Consider the following 17682-nt stretch of genomic DNA (forward strand, 5'->3'; position numbering starts at 1 on the left):
GAAGCAACCTAAGTGTCCATCGACAGATGAATGGATAAAGAAATGTGGCACATATATACAATGGAATATTACTCAGCCATGAAAAGAAATGAAATTGAGTTATTTGTAGTGAGGTGGATGGACCTAGAGACTGTCATACAGAGTGAAGTAAGTCAGAAAGAGAAAAACAAATACCGTATGCTAACACATATATATGGAATCTAAAGGGAAAGAAAGTGGTTCTGAAGAACCTAGGGGTAGGACAGGAATAAAGACGCAGACGTAGAGAATGGACTTGAGGACATGGGGAGGGGGAAGGGTAAGCTGGGACGAAGTGAGAGAGTGGCATGGACATATATACACTACCAAATGTAAAATAGATAGCTAGTGGGAAGCAGCCGCATAGCACAGGGAGATCAGCTCTGTGCTTTGTGACCACCTAGAGCGGGTGGGATAGGAAGGGTGGGAGGGAGATGCAAGAGGGAGGAGATATGGGGATATATGTATATGTATAGCTGATTCACTTTGTTATAAAGCAGAAAAAAAGACACCATTGTAAAGCAATTATACTCTAATAAAGGTGTTTAAAAAATGTAATGATATCCATTTCTAAGAACATGAAAACATGATTTAAAAATCACTGTATTCTACAATGGAATATTAGCCAGAAGAAAGAATGAAATAATGTCATTTGCAGCAACATGGATGAACCTAGAGATAATCATTCTAAGTGAAGCAAGTCAGACAGAGAAAGACAAATATATGACATCACTTATATGTGGAATCTAAAAAAAGGATGCAAATGAACTTATTTACAAAACAAAAATAGACTCACAGACATAGAAAACAAACTTCTTGTTACCAAAGGGGAAAGTGGAGGGAGGGATAATTAGGAATTTGGGATTAACCAATACACACTACTATATATAAAATAGATAAACAACAAGGACCTACTGTATAGCACTATAGCACAAGGAATTATATTCAATATCTTGTAATAGCCTATAATGGAAAATAAGCTGAAAAAGAATATACATATATATATATATATACACACACATGACTGAATCACTTTGCTATATACTTGAAACATTGCAAATCAATGACAGTTTTAAAAAAAAAAATCACTGTATTCTAAATAAAATATCTTTTGGCCTAAGGCAGTGTTTCTGAAACTTTTTTTTATTATTGCCCTCCCTGTACAGGAGAAAATTTAAATTAAATTTAAATTCTCCCTAGTGAGAGAAATAAGGAATAAGATTTTGTTGGGTAGAGTTGAGTTTTGAAGGGGCACAAGCCACTGCCATATCTAAGGGTCTTTTTGCCTCCAAGAACAAAGTTTCAGAATGCATGGTATAAGCCCATTAACAGAAAACTGTAAATTCAAGATTCTGCCCAACTAGTTTTAGACGCACTGATGGGCCAGGTGTCATCCCCTTGGCTATGTCTGAAAATATCAAGACTCTCAATGTGCTTCTCACCCTTAGCTCACCCTGCTGGGAGTGTGTTTTGGGTTTTTCTTCATCTTTAAAATGAGACAGTAGTTTCACGCTCTCTCATAGTTTTAGGGACAAGGGAAAAATTTGAAAATATTTTGAACATTCAATCTAATGTTTACTTTATGGAATCTAACAAATCTGTTTTCTTGAAAGGAGATATCTGATAATTTGCCTTACCCATTAATTAGCTGAGATGCCTAATGGTGTTCCTTCCCTGAAAGACTCTCTGCCTCCTTGTTCCTTCTTAAACATACTAAGTGTACTTTAAAATAGATATTTGTTTTTATCCACTTCCAGAAAGGCTGTAATAGGTGTTTCCCTTAATGAACACCATAATTTCCTTTTACCAAAGGATTGTTACAAGGATTAAATTATTTAACATACATAAAATGCCTAGCACAATAAACTTTCTCTTTAGTATAAAACATACGGACTTCCCTGGTGGCACAGTGGTTAAGAATCCGCCTGCCAATGCAGAGACACGGGTTCGAGCCCTGGTTCGGTAAGGTCCCACATGCCGCGGAGCAACTAAGTCCGTGCGCCACAACTGCTGAGCCCGCGCGCCTAGAGCCCGTGCTCCGCAACAAAGAGAAGCCACCACAATGAGAAGCCCGCGCACCGCAACGAAGAGTAACCCCTGCTCGCTGCAACTAGAGAAAGCCCCATGCAGCAACGAAGACCCAATACAGCAAATAAATAAGTAAATAAATAAATAAATAAAACACGAAGCCATAAATTATGAAAGAAACAATATATAACCAACTGAAAAGCAAACAGCTTATTGTCTAAGTGACTGAAACTATTGTTGACATAACCACAATACCATTATCGCATCTAAAAAAATTAACAGTTCTTTAATATGATCAATTTTCCACATATTATACATGTTCAGATTTCCCTGAGAGTCTCATAAAATGTTTTTGACAATTGTTTTGTTTGAATCAAGATCCATACAAGATTCACACACTGCATTTACTTGATACACCTATTAAATTTCTTAATTTTAGGTTCCCCTCCCTTTTTTTCCCCTTGCCACTTATTTGTTGAACTGTGTCATTTGTCCTATGAAGTTTCCCACACTGGACTTTGCTAACTGCATCCCTGTGGTGGTGTTAACATGTGCCTCTATCCCTCTATTTCTTGTAAACTTGATAGTTGGATCTGGTGGCTTTCTCAGATTCAGGTTTGATGTTTTGGGCAAGAAGGCTTCATAGGTGCTGCCATTTACTCATCACACCCAGCAGAAGGGCTATAGTGTTTAGTAATGTAGACACTCAATGGTAATGTTGATCAGTGAGTGCTGTCAGGCTGATTTGTTCATCAAAAAGTCTCCAACAGTCTTTTCATTTAACGCCACCCTCTTCTTAACATGCCTTCTTGGGCTTTAGTATCTAGAAGGCTAAAAATGCATTTCTCAAATTCCCTTGCAGCTAGAGCTATTGATGTGATATAAATTCCACCACTAGAGGCACTTGTGTATAGTGAACTAAGTAGGGGAGGGGCAGGTTATGAGGCATCTTCGTGACAGGGTGTATTGTAGTGAAGGACATGTGGCTGTGGAACCAGTGGCTTCCCCATTCAACAGGTGGGCTTCGAGAATGGCCTGAACAACAGTCCCTTGACAGCTCGGTTCTATAGCCTGGATTTGTGAGTCACTCCTGAAGCTTAGCCCGCAGGCTGTTTTTTCAACCCTGCCAACCATTTGTAATAGACCATGTAATAAATCCCTTTTGGCTTAAATTACTGAAGAGTGGATTTTGTTCTCTGCTTTGAACCCTGACCAATACAGCTCCTCTAAGAAAAAGTATTTTCAGCAGTTGTCAAACAGTTGCCTCTCTGATTTTATTTTAAAAAGTGAATTTATTAATAGTTAAACTTGTTAATAATTGCCTGAGTATGTAAAATAGATATTCTAGGAAGATATACCTTTTTAAAACAAAAAAATCATATAGCAATTTCACATTCCCATTGTATAAACTTTCTAAAAAGAAACACGGAAGTGCTTTTTCCCCCCAGTTTTATTGAGAAATAATTGACATACATTGCTGTACCAGTTTAAGGCATACAGCATGATGGCTTGATTTACATATATTGTGAAACGATCACCACAATAGGTTCAAGTGACATCTATCACCTCATAGATTCAATAAAAAGAAAAAAATTTTCTCCTTGAGATAAGAGCTCTCAGGAGAGCTCTTAGATGAGACTCTCGTAACAACTTTCCTGTATGTCATACAGCAGTGTCATCTATAGTCATCATGTTGTACAGCGCATCCCTAGTACTTAGTTATCTTATAACTGAAAGTTTGTACCTTTTTTGACCACCTTCCTCCAATTCCCCCTCCCCCCAGTGTTTTTAAAAAACATTTAAAAATTAATCCATGTTAAGAAAATTAATCCATGTCCATTAATGAAGACAATTTTATTGAAAGGTAATTTAAATATTGTCTTCACAAAATTTTAATTCCATAATGTGAACTAAAAAGTATAAATCTTCAGAGTCTAGTAAAGAGATTTTTATTCAATATTTTACTACATAAATGTTCAAACACAGAGAAGTTGAAAGAATTATACCATGACCTATCCAGTAACCTAATTATACGTATACCTGTCACCTGGACTCTACAGTTAACATTGTTATATTTGCTTTATTACAGACCTAACCATCTAGGCATCCCTCTATCATACATTAATCCATCTTATTTTTTGATACATTTCAAAGTAAGCTGCAAACATGAGTACACTTCAGGCCTAAATACTTCGGCATAACAAAAGGATTTTTTTTTCCAGATATAGTATTTGGCCACTGAAGGGCTTCCAAATGACATAAAATGCATTAGAAAGTAAACTAGTCTATAGTGTCCTGAATTGTCAAGTCCTGGCGAAGATCTAGGGAAGGAGTTGCACGGAGTGTAAATGGCATCAATCAGAGTGAGAGACTCAATCTGAAATCTAGCAAGATTGCAACACTCTCTGCCTTTACCCTCAGAACTCTCCTCCTCATTTTACAGTTACTTTAATTATAAAAGAGAAAATACATAACTGGCCCCTCTCCCCCTCAAATGATTTGTGCTATTGAAGGTAGCAATTCTTTAGATCAGAATCTCAGAAAACTTGATGGAAATCAAGATGTTATATTTGCAGAAATGAGCTGGCTTCATGAACTCAATGTTAATTTGGTTATTGTTACTCTCCATGAGGGCAGGGGCTTAGTGTGTTTTATTATTTATCCCCAGCACGTAGAACACTGCCTGGCACATACTAGTTAGTGTTCAATACATATTCACTGAAGGAAGGAGGGAATTCAAGTGCTTGATTCCAAACATAATCTTCACATATTTCATGCCATTACTAATGAAAGAAGTTTTTCTAAAATAAAAATAAGTCTTAACATAAAAATAAGAGCATGGGTTGGTTACCTAGAGCTGGAGCTGCAATTACACAGAAGGGACCATGTTTTCCATACGTGCAGCAGGAACCTCAGCACCAGCCTACCGTGCACCCGCTGCTGAGGCTCAGCTGACTTGTGGGGCAGGTTGTGCCAAAGCCCATGGCTGGGCAGAAGCAGCACTGCCTTCTTTTCGTTTTTTTTACTTTTTAGTCTTTACTGAATTTATTACAATATTGCTTCTGTTTTCTGTTTTGGTTTTTTGGCCCTGAGGCATGTGGGATCTTAGCTCCCCGACCAGGGATCGAACCTGCAGCCCCTGCACTGGAAGGCGATGTCTTAACCACGGGACGGCCGGGGAAGTCCCAGCCCTGCCTTCTGATGGGGACCACAGGAAAACTTCCCAGAACTGTTCGGGCACTTTGCAAACACACCCTGGGACTGCCCAGAAACAAATGCGAAGTTTGTCTGTAAATCAGTGGGGGCAAGAGTCAGTGGAATTTGAATTATTACTGTTGATGTTACTCTCCTCTTGTACCTTCAGACTGGTGATACCTGAGGAAATTTAAATGTGCTACAATGTTAAAATTACCTTTTTAAGGTGATAATTTTCTTTGAGATTTCCTTGGCCTGGAAGAGCATTTCCATATTCAGCACAAGTTCATCAAGCTAGCACACACACATCTCAACAGCTACTGTGAGATTTTTTTAAAATATATTTTTGTCTCTTCAAGAGAATGAGAGACAAATTATTTTTTATTGTGTCTGTATAGAGAGCAACATAAACAATAATTTCAAATCTATCAGTTTTCCTGTTAGAGATCACAATGGCGGCCTACCTAGATGGGAATCAAGGGACCAGCAAATTAGAAAGATTTAAAAATCAGAAGAACACCTTGTATTTTATACTCAACATAGGTATAGAGAGAAATTTTATGCCATAAGCTATAAAAGGTTAAATGTCCAAAGCAATGTCCTGCTACAGCTAGTGCTACCCTCTCACTAAATAAACATATGCTCTGCAGGTCCCCACAAGACTTTCAAACAGCCCAGTGATGACTGTCATTAAAACATACCTAAGAGAAATCACATTCTTCCAAGTGAGACATCAGAGGCTCCCTGCCACTTGGTAGAAGGTGATGAATTCAAGCACTGGATATTGGTGTAAGGTGGTTGACTGAGACCAAATATTCATTTGCTTTTTCTCAGAATGTTGCTTCTCCATGTCAAGGTTTCCACTAGCCACTGGTACATTCAGATAAATAAGAAGCATGCAGTGAGCGACACTTTCATAAGGGTAAATGTACCCAATTGAATTGAATTTTCTTTTTCTCTGTCCTTATGACTTTCCTATTTATTTTGGTGTTAAGATATCCTTTTTGTTAGTAGTGGTGATGAATGATAGTTTTATATTTTCTTGCACTTACCTTGGCAAAAATGAAAGTAAAAAACTCCATGTTAGTCTCCAAAATTATCTTGAAAATTTAACTGTACATGAAAGTCCAATGTCTAGAAAAACCAAAAAGTCTCTTCCAAAATAAGATTCTGCAATGCAAAAAATAAATAAAATAATCAACAACTCTATGAATTCATTTTCCCTATTCAGGTGTTGGACATGAAACTGAACAAGTTGAAAATATTGGTTGGTAGGGCAGGAATTCCCCCATTCTCAGCCCCCTAAAGCATCTCAAATTCCCTCAAGGAATGTAATAAAATTAACTAATACAAGATAGCTTCTGAAGTCAACTGCCTAAGTTTAATTCTTAGCTCTAACATTTACCAACTGTATTATCTTGGTCAAATTACTTAACCCACTCTGTGCCTTGATTTCCTTATTCACAGAACGGAGATAATAATAGTATCTACATCATAGGGCTGTTGTGAAGATTAAATCAGGTAATCCATGTAAAGATTTCATCATCACTTTTTCATCATCCTAAACTGAAATTCTGTACCTATTAAACAATAACTACCCATTACCCCTTCCCCCCAGCCCCCGGTGAACACTATTCTACTTTTCATCTCTATGAATTTGACTAATCCAGGCACCTTATGTAAGTGAAGTCATACAGTATTTGCCTTTTGTGCCTGGCTTATTTCACTTAGCACAAAGTTTCCAAGGTTTACTCACGTTGTAGCATGTATCAGAACTTCACTCCTTTTTAAGGTTAATAATACTCACTTCTATGGAAATACCACATTTTGTTCGTCCATTCATTTATCAATAAACATTTAGGTTGTTTCCACCTTTTGGCTATTGTCACATTACATATTCTTAATAAATTACTTGAATTATTTATTAAGTTATAATTTACTACTTTTGGGAGGATCTTATATGCAAGCCACAAACTCAAGCAAGAATTTACTCTGAGTTTCACATCTCATCACCCCCAAGTAATTGGATTGTGCTGATAAAATTACTGTGATAGCTCTTAGTAATTCATCTTTGTGCAATATCATTGCAAGTCACTTAAGCTCTCTCAATTTCATCATTTGTAGAATAAGAACAATAGACACCAAAAGCAAAAGCAACAAAAGCAAAAATAAATTCAAGTGGGAATACATCAAACTAAAAAACTTCTGCACAGCAAAGGAAACCATCAACAAAATGAAAAGGCAACCTACTGAATGGGAGAATATATTTGCAAATCATATATCAGATAAGGGGTTAATATCCAAAATATATAATGAACTCATATATCAGAAAACAAATAATCCAATTAAAAACTGGGTAGATGATATGAACAAGCATTTTTCCAAAGACATACGGATGGTCAGCAGGTACATGAAAAGATGCTCTACATCATTAATTATCAGGCGAATGCAAATCAAAACCACAATGAGATATCACCTCACACATGTCAGAATGGGTATTATCAAAAGGACTCAAAGAAGATGTAGAGAAAAGGGAACCCTTCTGCATTGTTCAGGGGAATGTAAATTGGTGCAACTGCTACGGAAAACAGTATTTAGATTCCTAAAAAAATTAAGAATAAAACTATCATATGATACAGAAATTCTACTTCTGGGCATTTATCTAGAGAAAATGGACTAATTCAAAAAGATAAAGGCACCCCATTCATTGCAGCCTTATTTACAATAACCAAGATATGGAAACAACCTGAGTGTCCACTGATGGATGAATGGATAAAGAAATTGTGGTGTGTATATATATATATATATATATATATATATATATATATATACACACACACACACACACACACACACACACACACACAATGGAATATTATTCAGCCCTAAGAAAAGAATGGAATTGTACCATTTGCAACAACATGGATGGACTTCTAGTGCATTATGCTAAGTGAAATAGTGAGATGTCAGACAGAAAAAGACAAATACTGTATGATCTTTTTAAAATGTGGAATCTAAAATATGTATATAAAGCTAAGCTTATAGATACAGAGAATAGATTGGTGGTTGCCAGAGGTAGGGGAGTGGGAGGTGAAAGAAATGGGTGAACTGCTTTTTAAATTTTTTTTTGGCCACGCCATGCGTCTTGTAAGATCTCAGTTCCCCGACCACGGATTGATCCCAGGACACCGCAGTGAAAGCCCCAACCACTGGACCGCCAGAGAAGAACAATACAGGTATCTGCTTTATAGGGCTGTTATAATACATGCAAAGCACCTAGAATAGTAAGTACTGTATAAATTTATGCACTGTATGACTGTATAAATGTAGTTTTTGTTATTATCAATTTGTCAGTTCAGTTATTTCAGGTACAATGAAAAATGCTGGCTGCCCACCCAGTGTCCATTTTGCTCCTCCTCCTTCCTAACAGCTCCTTTGTTCAAATACCTACCCCTTGTCCTTGTATCTCAAGAGATTTAGAGATGCTAGCCAAATTTCCAGCTCCACGGAACTTATGTTAGCCAATAAAAATCCTATGGTTTAGGCCAGTTGGTGTGTTTACTTATTCATATCACTTGCAGCTGAAAGCATCCTAATTGACACAGATCAATCTTAACTTCCAAAGAGAATTCTAATACTAGACTGATTTCTGGTATTGAAGTTGGAAAGACAGGTCCATGGAAAGGGGAAAAAAGAAAAAAAAAAAAAGGATGAAAAAATGCGAAGGATGTGATTCTTAGATTATGTATTCAACAAATATCAAATGTATATCATCACCCAAAGATTACAAAAAAAATATTTTTTTTTAAGAATGGCAAGAGCTAAAGGATGAATGAAGCAGAGTTCTAAAAATGTTAAAATCGTACCAGAATGAGGAATATCACACATTTCTACTTCACTGTGAAAAGTAATAATCAGCTAAATGAAGGAGAGAACATGCAGTTCTCCATCTCTATAGACAGAAGTGAGATTTATCTGGATGTAATTATTAGCATAAGGGGTACAGAGATAGTATGAAGTTCAAGCGGAAAGTAACTTGACCATTACATAACTTCTTAGGGAGTAAGTATTGGGTTGGCCAAAAAGTTCATTTGGGTTTTTCCATAAGATATTACAAAAAACTGAACAAACTTTTTTGGCCAACCCAATAATACACCACAATCATTGCTATTTAACTTGCCCCTGGCTAACTCATTATTATGAAAAAATGTCTTAGTTTTCTCATTCTACTCTGTTGTATAATAAACAATTTCTCTGGTCTTTGTTCTGAGTTCCCATCACCTGGCCTCTAAAGCTTTTGGAATTTTCTGAATGATAAGAGTATCTTTGTTATTCATGAGTCCCTTGGATCACATCTGATTTTATGCTAATGACATGGCTCAGGATGGGGCCTGGTTACCAGGAAGACCAACCCTGTGTTTAGCAGGCTGGGGCTTTGAGTCAGCCAGACCTCCAGAAAGGGGAGGAATGCTGGAGATGGAGTTCAATCATATGGCCAATGTTAGTTCCTAAGTAATGAAACCCCAGTAAAAACTCTGTAAGCTAAGGCTCAGTGGAGTTTCCTGGTTGATGAACACACTGACATGCTGAGAGGGTGACATGCCCTGATTCTACGGGTAGAGGGAGTGAAAGCTCCATGTCCAGGACCTTCCCAGACTTCGATTTTAACACATTATAATTTTCTTATAGCAAGTTAAACACTTGGTGTTTTTTGTTGTTGTTGTTGTTTTTCAGGCTGCACCGTGCAGCATGTGGGATCTTAGTTCCCTGACAAAGGATAGAACCCCCTGCATTGGGAATACAGTGTCTTAACCACTGGACCACGAGAGAAGACCCAAAATACTTGGCTTTATATTTTGTTATTTGTATATCTTTCTCTCCTGTCTAGACTGTAATGTCCTAAAGGGCACTGACTGAGTCTTCTAGGATCCTCACAGTGTCTAAGGTCAGGGCCCAGTGAAACAGGGGGCAGGGCACAACCTTTAAAGGAATGACATAGCCCTCGAGGATAGGACATAAACTGGTTAGAACCAATTAGGCCCAAAATGGTAGAAGATTTGACTTCCAGTAGAACTTGAGCCTCACTGTAATACATTAGCATGCTAAATGACACACCCACCAGCAACAGGACAGTTCTGAGGCTGACCAGAAAAGGCCAAAAAGTGGGTGGTGGCCCAATTCCTGGAAATCCCTGTCCCTTCCCCAAAATAGTTGGAATACTCCTCCCACTTGTTAGCCTATGAAACTACCCAGCCCATAAAAACGAACCACCCCATATTTCGGGGCCAGTCTCCTTTCTGAGACAGACCACATTCTGTCCGTGGAATATGTATCTCTCTAAATTAACTTGCTTCCACTTCATTGTGGCTTGCTCTTGAATTCTTCCCTGTGTGAAGCCAAGGACCCTCACTTGGCGGCCCATCCCAGGGACTCACCTGAGACCTGGGACATGACCATCCTCTTGCACTGCATTTTTCCTGCAACACCAGGGTTTAGAACCCTGAAGGACTAGGGAAGAACCAAACAACAGTCTCAACATGCAGATGCTAATGTTCTTCTTCAGAGCATGGCTGAGATTCTTGCTTTTTGGAGCATTCTTGGTGTTTGCTAGTTTCTAAGCATGGTTCTTCAGCCTACTGAAAATACTGATATCTTTCCAATAAATTCCCCTTTGCTTAAGTTGGCTGAAATTGTTTTATAATGCTTACAGCTGAACTCTGATAGGAGAAAGCAAAGGCAGCCTGCTGCTTCTGCAGGTTTCAGCAACCCCTCCTGGTATCTAGCCATCTGAATCCTTTCCAGTTCACATCACAGAAATGCTCTGAATTATTCAAGCCTTGGGGTCCTTGAGACCCCAAGCACTAAATTCCACATTTACACCAATTGTTCATGGAACAATGTTTGAAGGAAAAATACATGGAATCCTTTTATGGATTTAACATTTAACTTTTAATATGCTATTGAGTTGCAACAAACATGTGGAAATACCGGGTAAGACAGCCATAGGTGAAACAAAGCCAAGTGAGATCCAACAATTATGGTTGGTGTCAAGTTGGATGAGTCTTCTCTATGTTGAAATGAGACAAATACTTAATAGGACTGTATTAAGGCATATATGAGAAAAAGGAGAAAAGCAATTACTTTTGCTTTATTTGGCACTGGCCAGGCTTCAGTTGGATCAAACTATATTCAATTTTACATGCCATGCTATATACAGAAAAAAAAACTTGGAGAGTGTTCAGAGAACAGCAACTGATTAAAGGTTTGTTAAATTAGACCTATGAAAAATTGTCAGAAGAACTGGGCATGTTCAGTCAAATGCAAGACATTTGGGCAGGATGAACAATTAAGTACAAGTATGTGAAGAGATGGTTCCCAAGTTTGAGGTTTAGGTTAAACAGAAAGTTAAAAATCATGGGATTAAGAACATAAAAGTCCATGGAAGTATGGATTAAATATTGTGAAAACCTTAAACTAAAAAGCTTTTAAGAAACTGATGAATGGAGGTATCTGTAAGTTAGAATTCTGCATATACTATTATTAAAATAAATTTAATTTTATACGTAAATAGAAATAACCTAGAAAATAGAAAAATATTTTGATGGATTGCATTTAAAAAGTAAAAAATATCAGATCAAGTATGAAGAATGTTTTTAAGAAAAAATGGTCTATCTGGGGGCCTTCTTTGGGACCGAGGTTTGCGAGAACAGAGAGGAGCTCTGAGATTAAGTCTCTCAGTTCCTGAATGAGGGTAATTCCTTTGTGTTGGTGCGGGGGCGGGGGGCAGTGTCATGAGCAGCTTGTCTGGTTTCTTGAGGTTCAACCCTCATTAAAGACTCCCCAGAAATCCCCACCATGAGATACATGATACTCTCCAGAATGGTCCCTGTTAATTATCCTTTCTCTTTGTCCAACAGAAACAGTTCCTTCTCTGAAGTAACTTCTGCTATTTTTAAAAATATTTATTTATTTATTATTTATTTTATTTATTTTTGGCTGTGTTGGGTCTTTGTTGCAACATGCGGGCTTCTCTCTAGTTGTGGTGCGTGGGCTCCAGAGCTCGAGGGCTCAGTAGTTGCAGCGTGTGGACTTAGTTGCCCTGCAGCATGTGGGATCTTAGTTCCCTGACCAGGGATTGAACCTGCATCCCCATTGGAAGGCGGATTCTTAACCACTGGACCACCAGGGAATTCCCCACTTCTGCTATTTGGAGGTCTTGTTGGGCAAAGCATGTAGACAAATATTTCTTCTCCAGTTTACACTCTTTATTTCTTAAATGCAGAGGGAGAGAGATGAAACCAGGAAGTTTGTACCACTTTTACTTTAAAGTTGTTTTATTAGCCTCATAATTTGTTTTTAACTTAGATGTAGATGTTCTAACAGAAATCTCACTTAAGTGTCCTAGTTCTCTCTTTAGGTTTGGCACCTGAATCCTGCATCTAGTTGTCTGTTTGTTACTATTCTGACACCAATGAAAATGTGTGGGTTTTCTCCCCACACCGACCAATTCTCAGTCACCAGCTGGGTGTCCTATAATTCAACTCAGTTCTGACACTATTTACCTGGAGATAGCATCAGATCCCACAGGTTAAGGTTCAGTCCCACCAGGCTGCCCCCTACTTCAGACACTAATCACAGGTCCAGGTGGTTACCTGTGCTTCTAACCGACTGGCTATAAAGAGCAGGTTCCCACAACGCCCTCCCGCAGTTTGATTAATTTGCTAGAGTGGCTCACAGAACTCAGAGAATAATTTTATTCCTAGGTCACTGGTTTACCATGAAGGGATTTAACTTCTCCAAGGAGCCCTAATTCTTTCCTTCCCTATGCCAGTTCCACAGCACCTGCCTACAACACACCTCACAAAAGTTAATTATCAATTCAGTTAATGCCAAGTTCTCACGATTTTCTTAGACCATAAATGGGCCTAGATCCAAGTTGTGAAAGTAGGTAGCACCTCAGGTCTGCAGTATCTTTGAGGATACCAGACCAGCAGCTCTGGTGATAGGAGAATAATATGCTCTACAGTTTCACAGGGCAAAGTCCTGATAGGACAGTCTGACGAAGCTGTTAACAAGATCAAAAAGGTCCCAGACAGCACTGGGGTCTGTTGGGCCTGTGGAAGACCAATAACGATTAGTGATAATGCAAACGTGGTATTTGTAATATATTTAACAACTGGTGAAACCAAAATGAAGAGTGTTAATACGGATGTTCATTGTACTAATCTCTCAGTTTTTTATTTAATTAATTATTTTATTTAATCTTATTTTGTTTGGCTGCACTGCAAAGCTCATGGGATCTTAGTTCCCAGACCAGGGATCGAACCCAGGCCCTTGGCAGTGAGAGCACGGAGTCCTAACCACTGGACCGCCAGGGAATTCCTTCCCAGTTTAAAAAAAAAAAAAGTTGGGGTACTGAGTCTTAATTTCTTATTTGGGCCCCTTTTTCCTAATCTGGCTTCATTATACTGTTTTGATGTCTTCTTGACAGTAATTTTCTTGTTGCCATTATGTTATTACTATGTATGCTTGCTGGATAAATTAGATAAATCTTCAAGAACTAGACAAATGTTTTAATGATTGAAAACCAAAATAAATACATCTTACTACAATTCCGGCAAGCAAAGTCTTTTTTTAAGTTATCACATAGTTAAATCTTATTTTTTAGATTTTAAATATGAACATGCAATGCATTCACATGGCTTAATATTCAATAGATACAAGAGGACATACAATAGAAGTTTCCCTCTCATGCCTGTCCAGGCCACTCAGTTCCCGTTTCCAGAGACAACTAATGCTATCATCTTCTGTGGATCCATCTTCCCAGGGACAAAGAAACGTGTTTTAAATTTAATAAAAAGACATAGAAAAAGCCAAAAGGTAATACAGGGGACTGTTTTCGGTGTTATGCTGTAAGCATTCTAAATTTCAGCAAATCTATAGAAATATACCTATTATATTTTTCACTAGCAAAATATGGTCAGGACATTCCTGTTCACAAAAGATGCTGTACAACACTGGACATCTGGTTTTTATGTGACTACTCCTAAACAACCGCCTACAATCAGTTCACTGGCTCCACTGCTGGTGTGCAGCCTGCAGCTAACATGTTCCACGGGCACAGAGCACACAGCAGTCAGACAGGCACTTACGGTTCAGGCCAATATCACATAATAGCAGCCTTTAAAAAGGTACAGAAAAAAAATCATCTCATTTATATGGCATGGCAAAGAACTGAGTCTCAACCATGTGCATGTTCAAAGATTCAAAGCTTTGAGAGAAAAATACACGCCAAATAATAACCCTGTCTGGTGGCACCCCTCTAGCCTAATTCCATAGCAAACTGGGGTGGAATTTATCCAGATAAAAATATACATCAGACTATAAACTAAAAAAAGAAAAAAAAAAGACTGATGTAATAGTTTTACTTTTAATAGCAGTATTTACAATAAATTAGAAATTATGTCCTTAGTAAATATTTAAACTCATGTTAAAAATTTTGAACGTCAACTTAAAACTGCGTAAGGAGGTGCATAGTTTTTCAAATTCTTGGAGAGACACAAAACAAATTTTTGAGGATCACTGTTCTAACCTATAAATATTGGACTCCCAACCATTTCTGCCTCTGTGGGGGACTCTGAGTGAGCGCTCCATTCTGGGCTTTAAAGGGGAAGAATGATTGATGGGGAGGGTGAGACTGGGAAAGGCGGGCATAATCAGACCAGCAACGAGTATCTGGTAAGGTCTCTGCTCAGTGTGGCCTCGTGATTATCCTCTCCTGGTGGCTGGGCCTGGTGCTGCCCTTTCCTTTGTTACAAAACTCACCACAAGGTCAACAAAGGATGAGGGAGTCATGAGGCTCAGGGGCCTTCAACTCACAACTGAATTATCCCAAGTGACCAGCGCTGCTCAGTTCTGCGTTATGACTGAGAAAGTCAGAGCTTTCTCCTTGTTCTTTCTCCCCCTTTCCCTTCTCTGTTGCCCTTAAATCTATTAGAGTGTACTTGGCACTGCTGTGCTCTGCTGACTTCACTCACACTTAAAATGAGTGCTGACTACCAAGTACAGAAATGGTGAAATTGGTCTGCCAGAGCTGAGGAACCTGGTGGAAAGGATATTTTCCACCCTTGGTGAGATGCGTGTACATTTTCTCCTCAGGTGGATATGGGGGGATCAAAGATGCTAAGCTTCTCTGTCATCTCACTCTCTTACTTTGAGAAACAATATCAGACAACGCCAGCGCAACACGATTCATTTCTGTGCACAGTGTCTAATTTTATTTTTTCGAGGGGCTTCTCACATCTTGCTGACTTTATTTTAATAACCACCATTTGCGTTCCATGTTCCACGTTAGCGTCTGAGCCAGTCTCTACGCAGTTGGCCATTTCTCTGCAGCCAGGACTCTAGAAACAGCAGATTGTCAGAGGTTTCTCAAGTTTGCTCTGCAGGTGATGTTTGCTTGGGTCTTATCTCAGAGTGGTGTCGTTCTACAGGGGCCGCTGGGCCTGGCCTGGCTGCTTTTGGCTCAGTCTATGGGATTGGCTGAAGTTTTTTGGCCCCTCTCGCTCTCTTCTGCCTTCTTGAAGTAGTTAAAACTTTAGAAGAGTATTTTTTTCTTGAACACACGTGAAGTGGTCTTTTTACCTTCTTATATATCTTCACCACCTGTTAAGGCAACAAGGTGAGCCCAGAGGTCACTGGTTGGGAGAAGAGAAGGGGGCTGGGTGGAAAGGGGGTAGCTAAGGAGGTTTGTGCCAGGCAGGGGCAGGATTATCTGGGGTGGGTTGGGGGATAGAGGGCATCAAAGGGAAAGAAGAAGAGGAGCTTGGGTAGGGTCATCTGACCTTGCCTCCTGATCCAGGCTGAGAGGGGGTCTTCCTCTTCTTCCCCCGCTTGATGCTTGTAGTTTGTGGCTTCCATGATTTCTTGGACAGTTTTGCCATGTTGAAGCCACTCAGTTGTCTACCTGTCTGCCAGGCCTGCCCTCTGTATATATACCTCTCCCCAGGACAATGATGAGTCATACCTGTTCTGCTTTGTTTGGTCATCAGGGCACTCCCGACAGCCAATGGTGGCTATGGGGGGCTGATACATCACAAAGAACCACTCCTGAGGGCTGGGGGTGCTGGGGAGGCCCAGATGCCCTGGCTAGAAAAAGTACCCACTAAAGAGCCTTCCCACACTGACCTGCTCCCCTCCTCATCTCCCCATGTTCAGTTCTGGTTGTACACAAGGCAGAGAGCATGTTTCCCCTAAGTCATTCCCCATGGTTCATTCTACTGTCTCCCACTCTTCACTGTCACCTAGTATTTCGGATATCTTACCTAAAATCAACAAGATACAGGTATGGCAGCCTGATCTGAAAAACCTAGGAATTAGGGAATTAGAGGAAAGTGTTTGAGGCATGGTGTCCTTCATTGTCCGTTTAGACAAGAAGGCTTTGAAATATAACTCAGGACAAGGTGGGAGTGTGTGCATGTGTGTGTGCATGTGTGTGTACTAGGGTTACTCATTCCCAAGAAATAAGACTAAAGTTATGAAATAAGATTAAATTTAGGTATCTGTCTATGTATCTATGTATCTATTTATGTTTATAGATACTGTATGTAAATACCTTAGGAGATCAGATGGAATCTTTGGAATGAAATTAATCTTCAAAGAAGCAAGGAGTTTTCACTTCAAATTCTGGGATGGCAGATAAGCAGAGATCAGAAGTAGAAGCTCCCCTCCAGACCCGAGCTCACCTTTCTCCCCATCTGCACCTGTCCCCTCTACAAACTGCCCTAATGACAAATCTCTAGACAGAAGGTAGATTAGTGATTGACTAGGGCTGGCAGGAGAGTAGAGGAAATAGGGGGTGACTGCTAATGGTATGTGGCTTCTCTGGGGTGATGAAAATGTTCTGCAGTTAGACTGTGGTGATGGTTGCACAACATTGTGAATATGCTAAAAATCACCAAATTGTTTAAACAATCACTGGAGTATGATTTAGTTATATTAAAATATGATTTTAACTACAATTCTGGTTCAAGTTGGCTGACTGACAATGCATATGCATCTCTTCTTCCCCAAGAGGCCCCAATACAACGATAATGAAGCATTTGTAGAACCACAAAATGAAGAGAATGGTAGAGGCTATACCTGGCTGAGAGATTACACTTTTGGAAGAAGGAAATCTGGTGGAGGAATAGCTAATGAAGAGGGCAGGGAACAGCGCAGTAGAGAAATGCAGAGAGTGTGGCCGAGGGGACAGTCACTCCTTTCTGCAGAACCTGGCAGTATCTCAGGAATGGGAAGCACCAGGTCATACCAAGAGCAAGGTAGTGAGAGGATGAGGACCCTAGAACTCAAAAGGAGGATCTTGACACTATTCTACCAGTTATGTGGATGGCTTAGGAAAGGGGGAGAGGGAAGGGAATAGGGCAGTGATCTGGCTTTTAA

At 39.3% G+C, this 17682-nt stretch overlaps 1 long non-coding RNA gene across 9 annotated transcripts in view; it reads right to left on the reverse strand.

Annotated features, from left to right (window-relative positions):
• LOC309666288 overlaps nt 1–17682 on the reverse strand; it is an 81571-nt gene that overhangs the window by 46596 nt on the left and 17293 nt on the right. For 8 of the 9 annotated variants that reach the window (XR_014266989.1, XR_014266990.1, XR_014266991.1 and 5 more), the window contains one exon: nt 6294–6411. This is a non-coding gene — a long non-coding RNA (uncharacterized lncRNA). Of the gene's footprint in view, nt 1–3979; nt 6112–6293; nt 6412–17682 lie in introns of those variants that run through there. The other variant, XR_014266997.1, reaches the window with a different exon arrangement.

Source organism: Balaenoptera physalus, assembly GCF_965194825.1.
Source record: "Balaenoptera physalus genome assembly, chromosome: 8".
Classification (NCBI taxonomy): Eukaryota; Metazoa; Chordata; class Mammalia; order Artiodactyla; family Balaenopteridae; genus Balaenoptera; species Balaenoptera physalus.